The following is a 12,620-nucleotide window of genomic DNA, read 5'->3' as shown; positions in this document are numbered from 1 at the left end:
CTAAGTCTCTATGACAACATCACACCGGCTGTAGTAGTGAGAAGAGAGATCTGTGTTTTTTCTCTGCTGAAAACGATTTCTGTGATTAATTTTGTAGTGATGGTGGACACTGGAGCCTAACTGTTAAACAGAAAAAGGACAGAAGAGCAGAAGAAAGATACACAGGAGAGAAACAGAGCACAAGCTAAAGGCTAAAAGGGCTAATCTGTTTGTGCTAATGTTGACTCCAACCCACAGTCAGCAGTTATTCTGCAGTGGTCTGTTCAAACTTGAGAGTCTATCAATAAAATGAAGAGTGAGGTTATGTTAGCTCTGATTGGTAGATGACTGGCAGGACATAACCAGGATTCACAAACGTTACACATTACAGACAAGTCGTGGAGCAAAAACGGCTACATACAAACTGACAGTGTTTACATGTTGTCATGTTAGCCTACAGATAAGTTGGAGCACCGGGCTGCCGATAGCACTACATATAGCCGGCTTGATGTGATGTTTGAAACCATAGCTGTAACTATACTAATACCTAACCTCAGAGGGTTGTATTCTGTAAAAAGTTATCTTGAACAAAGAAAATTAGTTTTGCTCCAATCTCCATTTATTTCCAAAATAAACACACACCTCGCTAAAAGTCATTTACAACAGTGTGTGTCAGACTCAGGGCCAGAAGGTGGCAAGGGAGTCCATTAAAAACAGATCCTCTTCATACCATCTTTCAAGACGCAAAACACAAAAACAAAATTGATTTTTTAGAGGAGTTAAGTTTTGGATTGGACCAAATCTTGAGGAGTTAAGACCGTTAAGCATTTTTGCCAAATTTGCATTGTTTTGCTTTGCATCACATGCTTGTGATTAATGAACCACATATCACTACAAAGCGCAAACTCTTAGCTTTCAATTGCTGAGTTGAAGTTTTCTGATTAGATAATTGGTGACAGAGTTTGGAAATAGTGCTCCAACAGAGAGAAATATCTCACCAACTGTTTCGCAATAGGTGAAACCATTACCAAACCATTAGCAAACCATTACATTACCAAACACAAACTGCCTTTCTGTTCGTGCTTGGTTTTCTTCTGTCTTGGAAAGAAGTAATGTCCTGCAAGTTATTTTTTTTGTATTAAAGTCTCAACTTTAAACCAGAAATTTTCTCACCCCTCTGAAAACTAATCTGCAAATCTTGTTAAGGTGGAATGTTCCTTGTGACTGCTCTCGTCAAGTCCAGGTGGAGTGGTGTGTTTGGTAATAGATCCCAGAGCAGGAGTTTGCACAGTGACATGGGGAAAGGTTTGGTGCTATTGGCTCATCTTTCCCAAGAGGTTGTCTTTGTTTTTTTTCTTTTTGGAAATGCAAACTGAGCATCATGTTCCGATTTTTGCTTATCTAGTTTTTGGCTTTTGTGTGGAATGAGCACATGCTCCAGCAGCGAAAGTCACTTCTTAGTGTTTTGCTGGTGTAGTCAGCCTCAAAGGACAGGAAAACCACCGCTGAGCAAAAGGTGTGACATTCTTTCGAGAGGAACAGACTTTCCCCGAATGCAGAGAGTATATCTTTTTTTCATAGAGCTGTTGTTTTTCCGTCTTTGCCTTGTTTGAACTCTGGATAATGAGTGCAAACTTCCTGAAAAGTTTGTGTTATGACGAGAAGAGGAGAGGATCAGCTGTGGTATCAGTAATATCCACAACGATAAACCAGAGTCACGTTTTCCTGCCTGCCTTCTTCCCATGGATGAAAGGAGATGCCAAACCAAATAAGTGTCCGTTGACAAAGTCCCAACAAACGGGAGGCAAGAGAGCTCCAGTCTCTTCCCAAACCACAGGGAAGCGGGAGTGTATGTTTTTGACCTCATCTGTTACTCAAGACACTTTCATAGCCAACTTTTTTCATACAGTTTGGCTCTTATACAGAGTAACTCACTCAGACTAAAAGTTTTTTTAAAGAAAGTCATTTCTTTGCTTGTGTAAGAAGCCTCAAAGGATGAGAAGTTCACAGCTGAACACAAGGGCCGACACATGTGAGGTGCATAGTGAGGGGAAATTGTCTGGTAACAAAACTCAGATGGCATCATTTCCCAGACAGATAAAAATAAAAATAAAAATACAGGAGATGATTAAATTCCAGGATGGGCTGAGATGTGGCATCCATAACAGCTGGACAGGAGTGACCCTGACCTCTGTCCACCAAAATGCTCTCAGTTCATCCATGACTGGAAGAAGAGCCAAATTCAAAGATAACCTCCCTTTTTTCCAAGAAATCATGTTTTAAGAGATTGAAAATTGAAATAGACAAAGAAAAGACCCTTGTTTATTTTTCATCCATCTGATATTTTTGTTGAATGAAATAACATCATAATTTAAGCTCTGAGTCTCTTGGTATCGTCAGAAATATGTCATAAGAGTTCAACATGGCCTCGGAGTGCCAAATTGTTTGAGTCCAGGCGGACTCGTTTGCCAAATTTGAAGAAAGACCCCTGGAGCGTTCTTCAGATATTACATCCACCAGACAGGGTGGATCAACTGCAAGAACTCTTAAAGAGGGGGTATCCTGCGTTCCCATATTTCCAACATGAAGAGTGAGTAACAGTAATAGATCTTCATACTGAGCCTGTGTAGATTTCCAAACATGTACATGTTCACATTTTGAAGAAATCCCTGATTCTGTCTATAAACTGATCAAAATACTCACTTCTAAAAATGACAGATCTTTACCAGATCTTACTGAAATGACGAGGTCATCTCATGACTGTATGTAGAATGGCTTCGCCATTTACCATTGTACAGTTTTGAAGCCAGAGTACAGCAGCAGGAGTCTGCGCAGTACAGCGCAGTACAGACTATGAAGGACTCTCAGAGAATCTAAAGCCGCGTTTCCACCAAACAGTCCGGTTCAGTTCAGTACGGTTTGGCACGGTTTGGATCAGTTAAGCCTGATCCCGTTTGCGTTTCCACAGAAAAACTATGCCTTCTAGTGGTAGGCGGCGTGTAAGCCTGATGCTGAAAGCTGCAGCTGTTAAATAATAGCGTGATGCCGTAGCAGCGCGACACAGTTTACCCCACTAATAAATCCAACGAAGAAGAAAAACGTGACAGTAAACAAAGAGCACAGATGGACGACATGCAGCATTTGGTCCTCTCTGTGATTGGCATGTAGCTCTTTGATACAAAGCTCGATTGTACTTTGTATCATAGAAGACTGTGTGCCTCCAGGAGAAATGCAGCTGCTGTCGCAGGGTAAGTGACAATTCTTTTGACCAATCAACAGTCCGCAGTGTTGTAGCTCCACCTTCCAAGAGTGGATCGGTTCAGTCTGGCACACATAGGAAAGGGTCCCAAAAAGTGGGACGACTCATCTCAGTTATTTGGGGATCTGTCCCGGGATAAGTCAGTGGAAACGCCACAAAATGCGCACCGTACCGAGACGAACCAAACTGGTCTGCTTGGTGGAAACACGGCTTAAGTGGAGCCTAGTGACAAAATATATATATATATATATATATATATATATATATATATATATATATATATATATATATATATATATATATATATATATATATATATTTTTTTTTTTTTTTTTTCTTCCAAGAGTCTAATCTCTTCTTGGCTCTCCCCCCTTACATATTATCTATTTTTTTTATTTATTTAACCTTTATCTAACCAGGTTGGTCCCATTGAAATTAGGCAAGGCATGTTTATTTATATAGCACATTTCAGCAAGACAATTAAAAGTGCTGCAAGACAGAACATATTAAAAGAAAAAAATTAAAATTCAATTAAAAAGCAAATGAAAAAGAATAAGATACAATAAACAAAATTAGATTAAAAGAAAAAAAAAGTTAGACCAGATTTCAAGAGTCGCAAGAGTTGCAAAATTGTTTTTTAAAGTAATTAAAATGAATTGTTAAAAGTGTCTTTTTCAAGGGAGACCTGGCCAAGACAGGCACCAGCAAAAACACAAAGTTATGGTATAGTTTATGGTTGATCTTTATTTCATTCATGTTGTTCTATAAAATATGTATAAACATACAATTTAAATATTTAAAAAAATGAAATGAATGAAAAGGAGCAGAAGGAAGAAAAATCTAGTTGTATCTGTCCTTTTTCTCACAAAACAACAAAAAGTGATACTATTTGGCCACCATGCCATTTACAGACAGGAAGCACAAACGAGACAAAGCACAGTCAATAAAACACAAGATAGACAATTAAAATCACGTTGTACAATCCCCGAAAAAAATAGTTCATTATCATTAAATGTGACATTGTTTTTCCCCTAATAACAAATAAAAATGAAACTTTTCAGAAAAAAGAGGACTTGAATACAAGGCAGCCAAATAATATCTTCAAATCACCACAACAGTTGAATGTGAGAAACGTTTATATGAGGAGTATTAATTTTTTTTAAGTTTGACCACAGCCCATCTGGAATGACTGGGGAGTTGGATTTTTTTTTTGCCTATACTGCAGCCAGCCACCAGGGGGAGCAGTTTCTGTGACGACCTCACTTTGAGCTGAGCATGAGGACATCCATTTTTTTTTTACAGTCTATGGTGAGGATCCCCAAAATGTTTGTGATACCATGAGGGGACCTCATACCAAGGTCTGCCCCCAATAGGCCTCCACAGGCCTGGATAGTTAGAGGGAAGGGGGGTTTTGGAGCAGGGAGCCTTAAAGAGACGGCAGCTCCAACAAAGTGTTTCAGACAGCAGCTGAAAGACAAGTTCTAGTAAACACCCATCAGAGGAATTTCTTTGAAAGTTGGTGTTTAAAGAGCAGCTGCACCGCATCACATCAGCAGCAACCTTTTTCCCAAATGACCTCTCCTTATGTGTTCCTCATCTGAATAATGAAAACGTTTTGTTGTGCAAGTCCTCACGTGTCTCACTGCCTTTTATAAGTCATACAACATATGACTGGTAGCGTGAGCTAGTGTATAATCCTGCTGTTGTTTCATGACATTAATGTGTCCCTGCAGAAAAGTGACATCATCGCAGTTATTCAACCTCTCAGCTCTCGGGACATGTGAAAGATAGAGAACGTGAGATGATGTTGTTGGTGAGTTATGAAACCACCAACTTTTCTCAAAATGCTGCATTTTTCACAGTTTGGTAAGCCTGGAGATTTTCAGTCCTTCACCGAGATTTCAGCAGAGGGTAAAACCCCTCTCGTGAGCTTATCTTTGAAGGTTAGGATTTGGAGTGTTCAATATTAAGACTGGATTCACCAAATGCAGATGGAAATGGTTAAACCGAAACAAGAAGACACTAAACAGACTCCAACTACTTTCAGAAAATTTGACCTTTGTCTACTTAAAAAAATTAAGGCAACAAAGTGACACTTGATATAAGTGAATGCATTTAAATTACTTCAACTGTGATTAAAAACTATTGATTTAATGAAATAAATTGATATAGATTTACCAATAAATTAGGTGGAAAATTGGTTGTGGCTGCCGGTTGCAGCAGCTCTCTCTTACTTGGCTGTTTCTTTTAGTTTTTCATCTCTTTTACGTCATTTTGGTATTTAGAGTGGATCATTACTTTGTATGGCTCATTTGTTGGTCATGGACCCCAAACTTGTTTTGTCTTCAGTGATATTTTTACTACTTTTGCTCCTGTGTTTGTCTGGAGATCCTACATGTAACCATGGCCGCATTGTTTACATGTGAAATCAGCTGTTAGCAGCCTGAAGCATGTCAATGCTAACTGGTGCAAGGCCGGATGTTTCCCACAAGGTGAAGAGAAAGAGGTGAGGACAACGTGCTGGTTCTCAGGTGTGAGTTAAGAAGTGACGACGTGGACCTGTTCTTCCATCCATCGTTATTGGGAACGTAAGATTTATCTCCAATAAGATGGACGAGCTAGCCGTGCTAACCCAGCAACAGAGGGAATACCAGAAGGCAGAGTAGCATCATGCTATTCACAGACATGGCTAACAGAGCTAACACCAGACACCAACGCCACATTGGAAGAGCTTCACCTGCTGTGAGCAGACAGGATCCAGGAGACAGAGACTGAACAGACTGCTGAAGAAGCTCAGTCCTGGACCCTGTGGAGGTGGAGACTGGCTGAACTGGACAATGATGGACAAGCTGTCAGCATCTATTTTCTTATGGACCTTTTTGCACTTTCTTTACACTTTCTTACCTTTGTTTTCTTGATTGCTGCTGTCCCTTCAATTTCATTGTACTTGTTACAATGACAATAAAGTTCTATTCTATTCTAAATATCTTGATGATATTGATTTATATTTACTAGTTTTAAGGGTAAAATTGAGGCTATTTTTATAAATATCTGATAAGAAAAAATTGGATTCAATAAATAAAATAAGTTACATCAACGTAGAATTGGCACTACATGCTTAGAATCTATGGGATGTTATTAACTGTCACTTTGTTGCCATAATATTTCTATGGTGAATATACTGAATGCACAGAAGAGGATTATGGCCACTGGAAAAAAAAAATCCAAATTTTTTTTATTACTATTCTTTTTCTCAGAAAAAAAGTGATTAAAATATTGTATTTTAATAATAGTAATTTGTTTACACATATTTTTCTGCATTATTTAAAAATACTTTCTTTGTGTTTTTACAAGTTACATAGCAATTCTTCACCTCAGACAAACCCTGCTTTCATTTTGTATGCAGGAGGGGTGTTGAAATACAGCAGGGTCTCATCCATTGTGTTCCCTCCTCATTCAGGGAGAAAACTGATACCCTACAATTCACAAAGGTATTCTGGGTAAAACTTAAAAGCTATAGCTTTATTAAACAGCTGGGGGGGCTGAGGTGTGTGGAAACTTAGAAAACAAAGTGCAGAACATCTAACTTTTACTCACCCCTCTGTACTGCCAGTGTCTGCCAGTAAAGTTATTAGTTAACTCTCAGTAATGTTCAACAATGTTCAACTTATGTAACAACATGAATCTAAGTATTGTTATGGAAATGTCAATGGGAAAGATTACTAGAGTTTAATTTAGCCTTGTCACTAGTTGCATGTTTACAGTGGGATACAAGTGATTTCCTCTCTTAAACATATGGATTCCCAGTAAGGCTGTTATTTGTTTATTATTATCATCATTGATGTTATTGATAGCTGATTTTTCATAGTTAAGTTGCTTTAAATTGGATATTAATTGTACATTTTTTGTTATTATTGAAATGTCACTTTTACTTGACTGTTTTTAACAGTCGTGGACAAATCAAAAGGAACATTTGTCTAAGAAATACTCATTTGTGGGAGGAGCAGAAGAGCTGAATATGTGTTTGCCAAATCTTCTCATTGGCAATGCTAAATATATTTTTTCTGCTACTAACTATAACTGGTAATTAACAATCCACAAAATATTAATCGTGCAAAGTTTACATGTTTTATGTATGTGTTTTATGTAAGCACAGTGGAACCTTGACTTACGAGTGTCCCCAGTAACAAGTTGTTCAAGGTACGTGCTGTCTGTCAGCATTGTGTCTGTTGTTTCACTATAAGCAGTTTGCTCATAGTGGAAGCATCAGAGTCGTGCTCACATCTGTGCTTGTGGTTATTTTGCAAAACTTTCAGACTTTATTCAAAAGAAACACCCAGAAAAAGTTGCAACTGGAAGTGTGACGTCGCTATTTGATGACACTTGGCTAAACTCATTTCAGAAACATTCTGAAAGGGAGGATGAAACAGAGCTCAATGGACAGGATTTTATGGAAAACACCTGCTGATAAAAGTGAGGAAAGAGTGGTGAAAAGAGCAAAAATCAGACATTAAGATTTAGTTATTCAGTTCAGCCTTCCTCCTCTGCCCCAGTCATCTGATCTGTAAAATACAGTACATTTATTTATTTTATACAATATAGTTTCTTTCTATTAAATTTTAATGATTAAAAAACATGTAACAAAAACTGTGGTGTATTTGGGTGTCCAGAATGGATTAACAGCGACCCAATTCATTTCAATGGGGACAATTTATTTGAAATAAAAGTAATTTAAGTTAAGCGCTCCATCACAGCGCTCCAAACTATTCTTGTAAATCAAGGCACCACTGTGTTGTGATTATTAAAGCAGTTCAAAACAAAGACAAACAGTTTAGAAAAGCGGCTAAGAACACATCACAGCAAAACTCAACCCAGTCAACGATTGACGGGCATATTGGCCAACCTAAATTATACTAACACATTGGAGTCTATCTTTTCACTCTTAAAGATTAACGAAACATCTCCTGTAAGGATATTTACCTGAATCCTTCACATGTAGCATAGCTAACATTAGAAAAAAGTAACAATGTCAGTCTCACATGGGGATAAACAAAGCCAAGCTAAATAGTTTGAAACAGAGAAGATGGGACAACTGAGCCAGGCTAGCAGGTGGTATTTCAGGTATACTCTATTTGAAAACTGCTTCTAGAACTACTAGCGTCATTATCAACAGGTTAGCATCAGAGAGTAACAGAAAACAGTATGATGATTTCCACACGAGGATCTATTTGACAAAACTTCACGTAAGACATACCATCCCAGGTCCCCACAGCACTGTGTTCACTCTCGAGCATAGTCTGCACAAACAAGCCATTGATCAGAGCCCTCTTTAGGTCACAGTGAATGGTCAGGGCATAAAATACACACAGTCTCTTAAATAAACAAAATAGAGGCTCCATCTAGTGGTGGTACTTGGTACTGCACTAAAATCACAGCTAGACTTTGACTGTTTCAGCAAGCCACAAACACTGCATATGCTCTGTCAAATAATCAATGATACTAAGCAGAATATAAATAAAGGTGGAAATTATTTATTTATTTTGTTTATTTATTTATTTTATTTTGTAATTTTTCATTTATTTTATTTATTTTTCTATTTTATTTATTTTTGTTTATTTTTTATTTTATTTTATTGTTTTGTTTTTATCTATTTATTTTTATTTTCTATTAATTTTTTGTTTATTTAATTTAAAGGAAAAATTCATATTCATTAACATTAATTACTCTTAATGGGTTCACTTTCACTGCTCCAATTTTAAGTTTTTTGGATACAAGCTTCTAAAGTTTTTCAGTTAGTCATAGCCATACTTGTCAAATTCAAGAAACAAACTTAACATTAGTTATTACGATTACTAAACATTTTAGTTTTCATGTTATGAGATTTGAATATAATAATCCATAAATTTCCCAAATAACTAATGGGAAATTCTCGACTTTTTCAATGAAATCTAGACAAAAAGCAAAGTGTCCATATTTTAACTTTGAAGCTACCTCATTAACAGATAATTGAGCTCATCTCTTGTATTTCAATTGTACTTTTTTAAAAATGTTAGACTATCAAAAGAAATTTGTCTTTCTGCATGGAGCCTCCTCATTCATATTCTGGATTTATCCAATATGCAGAAATATCAAGAAAACTTGTCTCCCGATGCCTTTTGGTAAATAAGACAGCACCATGACTTTAAGAGCCATCACGCAAGTCTTCTGTTCAAATTCAGAGTTCGTAAAACCTATCAAACTTTAAACATCTGTTCATTGCAATCGTCATGCTCACAGTCTTATTGTGAATTTGGGCTTAGAAATCAGTGCATCTTTGAAAAAACAGCACAAAGTGGTCAAAATTTTTAATTTGTGAAGGATATTAACATTTCATGGTAATGACCATGCCAAATACTTGAATCTCATTTGTCAAAACCCCCAAATGAATTGTACTTGTTTCATATCAGCAGAAGCTGAGCAGCCTGATTGCACGTTATATCAAATCAATTCGTCAAAAGAAGTCCAGCACAGTTGATGCTATGGCTAACATTGGGAGAGCTCGTACCAGCAGTCGCCAGTCGTCCTCGTCGGTTAACATCGCATACTAGTTGCCATTGCCCCAGTTAAGTGCGTGTATGCAAGTTTAACAGCCTGTGCAAATTTACTTCTTATTTTTTCATTGTTGCTAAGTGCCGCTCAAGTGGCTGCTCTCTCCCTCGTCTATTTTTTCAGTTTGTCTTCTCGCTGTACTTATTTTTACATTTGTTGGACATTGGCACCAAACTGGCTACGTTAGCAGTGGTGTTTTAAATTTTTTTTAGGTACCATGTTTGTCCAGGATTGTTGCATTGTTTGGACACGAGATTAGCTGTAAGCAGCCCGTAGCATGTCAGTGCTACCTGGTGCTAGGCCCAATGTTCCCGGCAAATTGGAAAAACTGGCACTGCAGTTTGAAGAATTCCAGATGAAAAGAGACGCATCATGCTATTCACGGAGACATGGCTAATGGAGCTAACGCAAACACACAGAGGAAGGATTTCACCTCTCAAGGAGAGACTGACAGACTGGTGAGGAAGGCCATGCTGCCTTCTGGCATCATCTGGAATGATGGCCAAGCTGTCGTCTCTGACGGACATCATGTCCCACCCCCCCTTTCATGACACTTTTTTCCTTTGTTTTATGCTAAAAATAAACAAAGGTGTTTTTTAAGTTACTCTTACTATATTTTTCTGTTTGATGCATTCTCATTGTAATGTTTTTCTCTATACACTTTTGTGAGTAGACTGTGAATTACTTTAGAAAAAGTGAAGTCTCTGCTATGAGGAGCTGACTTTCAGGCAGACTTTTTTAAAAAAAAGTTGCAAATTACCCTTTATGTTGTATGTTTAATGAGATTCCTTAATTTGTTTACCAAGTATTTCATTTCTTGAGCTAAAATGTAACACAATCGTATTGCTCCTTTTGTTATTTAGATGTCTTCTTATGTTTATGCCAGAATGATTTTTTATGTCTCAATAAACTGATCCTCTCAGAAAGTTTTCTGTCTATCTCTTGATCAGGATACTAGAATTCATTTTTAGACATTACTTCACATTTCCACTCTTGTGTATAACTCATTGTCTGTCACTGGGTTTTGTTTGATTGTTTTTAAGCCCCTTCACACAAAATGTCACTTGAAGGGTTTAACCAAGTGGTTTGAATTGATTTTGCATAGATGTTGTTGGAACACGTGTAGGGATGGATATCTTTAAGATTTGAAACGAAACTGATGCCTGGTACCTTCAATTGGTATTGGTACCAGTCTTTTGTAATTTTGCGTGTGTTAATGTGAAAATAAATTATAATTTGTTTATCAATAAAATCTTTAAGTTTGTCAATTTAACATATTTATTTCTCCATATATAATCTTGCAATGCTGTGTTCATGTCCAGCATGGACCTAATTTGGTACCCATCCTTACACATGTGTATTACAATAATGGGCTCATGCTGATCCCGCCATCTGCAAGTCATTTTTATAATTTGCATTGAAGGGGTTGTCAAATTATGGTGTTTTTACACATTCATTCACTACGAACCACTGATTTGAACCCTGTATGGAGTTTGCGTGTCTCCATCGTGCATTTATGGATTTGCTCCAGTTCGTCTGACATCCTCCAGCAATCCAAAAAATACTCACCAGGTTTATTTGACTTTCTTAATTGCCCTTAGGTGTGAGTGTGCATGTTTCTACGTCTTAGCCCTGGGATGGACTGGCAACCTGACAAAGGCTGACTGCTGAGATAGCCTCTAGCCACCCAATTAGGCTTAATTTACACTTGAAAACACGTCAAATATCCTGGTTCTTGTACAAATATCAACAACAAATATTTATTGTGGAACAAAAGTCCATAAGAAAAGACATAAAATGTAAAGTTTAACTTTTTTATAAGTGTCTAAGTGTACAAACCCATAGTTACAATGCTGTTTATTACAGTGAAACGTTAAGAGGTATAAAGCACTAAACAGTTTGCGTACATTCAGGATCCCACAGGCCACCAAAGCAAATGCCAGCTCATTCTCATACATTACTATTGCATAATAATGGAAACGTACAGAAAATTAAACATTATACAAAGTAGCTGTTGTGTAATATGTCCACAGTAACAAAGAAACAATAATGCAGAAAACGTATTTCAACAGTCTGCTTCCAGTAATGGACTACTAGTGTTGGTTGAGCAAAGAAAACCATCAAATAAACCAAAGATAGTCTGTTAACCTAATGTATGCTAGTTGCATTAACACAATATCACACCCAATGTGGGCCGGTACACACAGTGTCAGCATGACTGTGAACGTCTTCCAGTCCAGTATCTGTACAACAGCATCCATGTTCACAGTGGTGTTAGTGTTTCATTTTCTTTCAGGTGAAGTTTCTTCTAAAGTAGTGTGCACCTCAGAGTTAGTATTTCTCAAGCAGCGCTCTAAACAGGAGGGAATGATGTAAGTAGTTAGTGCCACAGCAGCTTCAAGTCTGCTCAGACGCAGGTGATACAGCTTTACTGCACATTAAGCTTATATATTCCTCATCCCATCAGTATTTTTCATACACAGGATGATAAATGAAAAACACGCAAAAAAAAAAGAAACATAAAGATCTGTAAAGATCCAAACCTACACTGGTGATTATGAAATGGTGCACAATTTCTTTTAATGGCTACAAAAACGTACAAGTGCTGAAAGTTATCAACCAAAACCCTGATTTAGTGGATACTGTAACTAACTGTAATTAAAGATAGAGCCTGTGTTTTGGTTTCAAGTCTAGAGATAGTTCTCACTGCTGTGGTAGTGTTTCAGATCAGCCCCAGTCCCCAAACTCGTCTAAGATCAACCTTTGTTGTCATATTTAGAGACTTGGACTTGGA

Source organism: Halichoeres trimaculatus, unplaced genomic scaffold (genome assembly GCF_033239565.1).
Source record: "Halichoeres trimaculatus isolate MK-OKI-2021-1 unplaced genomic scaffold, fHalTri1.1 fHalTri1_scaffold_6, whole genome shotgun sequence".
NCBI classification, from domain to species: domain Eukaryota; kingdom Metazoa; phylum Chordata; class Actinopteri; order Labriformes; family Labridae; genus Halichoeres; species Halichoeres trimaculatus.
The sequence above is the reverse complement of the archived record's forward strand: the minus strand, read 5'-3'. Positions refer to the sequence as shown.